Consider the following 4,401-nt stretch of genomic DNA (forward strand, 5'->3'; position numbering starts at 1 on the left):
GATATCCAACCAAATTCTCCAAATGTCACGATACTTAAGAAAAACAAACCTTTAAAGGTACACGGAACTTTTTAAAACAATTCCATGAAAGAGTCTAACTATGTTTCAGACTCAGCCTAATTTCAATAAGAAGCACAGAAACTTTACCCCATGGATTGGACTCCGATAATAATCACCGAGTGTTCAATCTAACTTCATTCCAGAACAAACAAGGGATCTATTATGAGTCACAAGGAGTAGCCAGATTATCACATGTTAGTTGGAAATTAGTAATCTCCTTGGGTGTATAATCACTGATTTCCAAATACAATGTCATCATGCACCACTATGAAGCAACCATGACCATCTGCAAAAATATGCAAAACAAATTTGGTAGCGTGGAAATTGAAGAGATTTGCTCTCTGTTTATACAACAATTTTCTAGAGAGACTTTGCCATATTTAAACGAGATCGATGCTAATCACAGAAGTCTAATGTTAGCGATTGGCAATGATGATAATAAGGTTCGACGAGGATTGGGGCAAGCCTTCAGACGTATGGCCATCGTTCTGTATGGTGTATGCTCGAAGATTGACGTTGAATTCATTCTAAATCAGATATCAGAACTAAACAGAAACAAAGTATCCAGCAAAAGCAATATTCCGGAAAATTTCAGATTCTTACAAGCAGAAGCAAATCATTCTACACAACAATTGGGATTTCAACAACAGAAATTGGAACAAAACCTCCAGTACTTGCAAGCACAAATAGACAATACTATTCAAAACCTTAACAAATTGACGTTCCGCACCAAAGTATTGGAACAAGTATTATTATTTGAACTAGTATTAAACAAATACGCTTACGAAACACAGAACCTTATATCCATAATAAATACAGCCTTAGATGGTAAAACCCACACTAGTGTATTTACTCTACAGCACATTATTAAAGAACTTCTTGAAATTAAGGTAAACTTGCCAATTGGAAATACTTTTCCGTTGGAAGTGAATACAAAATCTCTTAATGATATTCTCAGAATCTCTGAAAAAACAATATTCTTTAAAGATAGTTATCTTATCTATGTAATAGAAATTCCACTAATTTCCAATGAAGAATATAACATATATCATCAGATTCCTTTACCCATATCCCACAGCGAACGAACCATTTTCTTAGTCGATCCTGAAATGGATTATTTAGGTGTGACCAGAGACAACGAAAACTTTATCTCTTTAGATAACGAAAAGTGGGAAGAATGTATAACATTAAAACCCTATAAACTTTGTAGAGGTAATCAGCATATCCAACATTGTACAGGAGCGAATGTATGTGTAGTTTCATTACTAGTCAATAACCAATTTGACCCAGACCATTGCAAATGCAAATCCATTTCCTTAACAACCCCTATATGGCATCAGTGTGTGCAAACTAACTCATGGATCTATTATACCCAACCGGAAGTAGGTACCATCACTTGCACAAATTCAATAGAAAATTCCAAGATCAAAATTGAGGGAGTAGGCAGAATAACTATACTCCCATCTTGCAGAATTAATTTCAGAAACTCTATATTAATTTCTAATAATAAAGCTAGTAGGGATATTGATTCAGATATTATACCAGAAAATGCTAGGAATGAACCGTTACACACGTTTTCAGACATGGTCAGAACAATTATTCCTCAGAACCTCACTAATAAAATTTTACTTCAAAATTTGAACCAACTAACTAATAAAGCAGTTGAGTTAAATAAACTTTCACATACCGTATAGGAGCCTTCGTTACTTTTCAAAATTCAAATTCATGTTATTATAATTTGTATTATTTTAACACTAACAATTATTACCTTAAGTTTTAAATTAAGAAAAAATGTCACAAAAATATATAACCCTGAAATACCACAAGCAGAACAGTCTAATGGTATTCAGAAAGACACCAAAGTGTAGTGTATTTTTTTTTTATTATTATCTTCATTTTTATTGTCAAACTGAACTGACCCCCAAATCACAGAAAATTCGAAACTTTTAATTGGAGTGAAACACCGTGGTCATTGGACCCCCGTGTCTCATTTAGTCTGGGGAGTGTTCAGACCCCATAACTACGACACAGTTGATTTTGATACATCTATATGTTAATACATATATAGAGGTTGTAACGTTCGAAATTATATATCAGTACAGTGCTGGCCAAGTTATAATGTTCCCTCCTGTAGATCAGTGTCGAGACGATAACACCGCCGCACTACATCTGTAGCCTCCCACCGCCGCGTCGACGGGGAACAATACTCGATGCGAGAGAAAAGGTTGCAATTAAATAAACTAATGAATATTGGCCAATGTTTTTTTTCTCTCCTCTTCACTTTTTCGTGTCACCGTTTCCAACGCGGAATCAGTTCCGCGTAAATTTACCGTATAAAGTAATATACACCGCAATATGGAGTAAATTATCCAGATCATTTCTGGTACGCCCTGGGGCGGGTGTATCCAAGATGGGTCGGAGTACGTGAGTACAAAAAATTGAAAATAAATATTAAACTCAAGAATAATAAAAATATATTATCACACCTTGGCCGGTATTCATTATTATCATGCATGTATTTTTATTTAAATATTATATTATATTATTCTCTATTACTACCATTGTAATGTATATATTATGTGTGGTAGCCCGAGGCGTACCGCAGCCGTAGAATATGGTACATAAGTAAAATAAAAAAAAATAAAAAAATAAAAAAAATAAAAATAATATAATATATAAGTAACTAATAATAATCAATTACTTATACTTATGCCGTGGTCGGACGCCCGTGGTATGGCCGATACACTATTATTATTTCTATTCCTTGGTGTGTCAAGTCACAGTCGATGACATTAATTAATGTATTTATTAGTAATTTACTAATATTGTTTTATTATCTTTTATTGCTTAACTTATTTTTTCACAAACAAAGTTTTTATGCCGCAAGGCTTTTCTTTGTTTATAAATTCATATTATCACTTACTCTTGAAATATACGTAACAATCATATAGAACAAAATTGTGTTATATATTACTTTATTATACAAAAAAAAAAAAGAAATCCAGAGTACTCTGACTTTGGTCTCGGGCTCTGGTTGGCGACCTTCTATATATATATACAACTGGTTGTCACATAACACCACATAGAACTGACCATTCAAATATATAAATATGTGAGATGTTATAGATGGCGACCTTGCCAGGATGGTAGCGTTACCGGTACATGCGTTATGAATACCTATTATTATATATTGCATGCATGTACGGAAATGTGGCGAGTGTGGTGGACAGCGGCACAATGTATTATATTGTCATAAATCTGCTATTCCGTATACTTATAATAGTACATACCAGCATGACAGTGAAATTGTGTCTGTCCGACCGTAGTGAAAATATCGGCCAACAATAAGGTGTAGATAATATATATATATATATATTGTGGGGAAAACTCCCAAAGAACCGGTACTGTCTGCGTGTATTTTCAGAAATTCTACGGTGACACGAAAAATGTCTATGTTGAACCTTAGTCGTCGTCGTTTGCTATTCGTCGATGGTGCGGTGGAGGGAGGCGTCGTGTAGCGGTGCCGCGGGACCGATTGTCATCGTCGTCGTACCGTCTGCCGTTGGGTCAAAGTGCGTCGCCGTCGTCCGTCGTCACTGCAGGTGTTATCGTCCCACTGACCAGAGTTCCCCGGCGAATAGTACATAGGTTAATTTTAAGCACTGTATGGTATGTAAGCGTCGGTGTGTGTGCCTGTAAATGAATATATCTAATGCTCTTTATCAGGTACGTGTTTGGTGACCTACATTAAGTTTATTTTCTACCACCGATTCGACAATCAATATTGTAATCTTTTACGTCAACACCTCGGTGCGATCATTCCGGCCCCGCCGTGTGACCGTTCCCTTTGTGTGGTCAATAGATCTAACAATCTATAGATTTGTGGATACGTGTTTTGGTGATTGTTTTCTTCTCTGGTTTTGTCCGTGTTCGCCATTGTGATATCTATATCACAAATCTATATATATATATATATATATATATGTTATTATTAATTTTTGTTTTTTCTGTCGAATTCGTTGGTAGAATAAGGTTATATAGCCAGTTAGACCCACGCACACATTGACGCATAGTTCGTAAGTTGGATATATATATATATATATTGTAAACCATGGATACGTATAGTCACGCATCGACCATATATTAGGTTTTCGCACACCTGTGCTACCGTTCGTTCCGTCGGTAAAACACGATTGCGTACGGTCTGTATCGACATACGCAATCGTGAACATTAAATGTTCACGATTGCGTACGATTTTTATCTGCAACTTTGAAGCACTGTTGCCATTTTCTTATACTTATTAAGAAACATATAGAGCGCGTGGCCCTAAAAATAAATTC

The 4,401-nt window shown here is 35.4% G+C and overlaps 1 pseudogene; it reads left to right on the plus strand.

The window, feature by feature from the left end:
- The first annotated feature begins 317 nt into the window (after nt 1-317).
- LOC149054170 (uncharacterized) lies at nt 318-1,928 on the plus strand (annotated as a pseudogene).
- The last annotated feature ends 2,473 nt before the right edge of the window (nt 1,929-4,401 follow it).

This window comes from Diuraphis noxia, unplaced genomic scaffold (assembly GCF_037042655.1).
Source record: "Diuraphis noxia isolate RWA-SAM2 unplaced genomic scaffold, SU_Dnox_SAM2 contig0010, whole genome shotgun sequence".
Classification (NCBI taxonomy): domain Eukaryota; kingdom Metazoa; phylum Arthropoda; class Insecta; order Hemiptera; family Aphididae; genus Diuraphis; species Diuraphis noxia.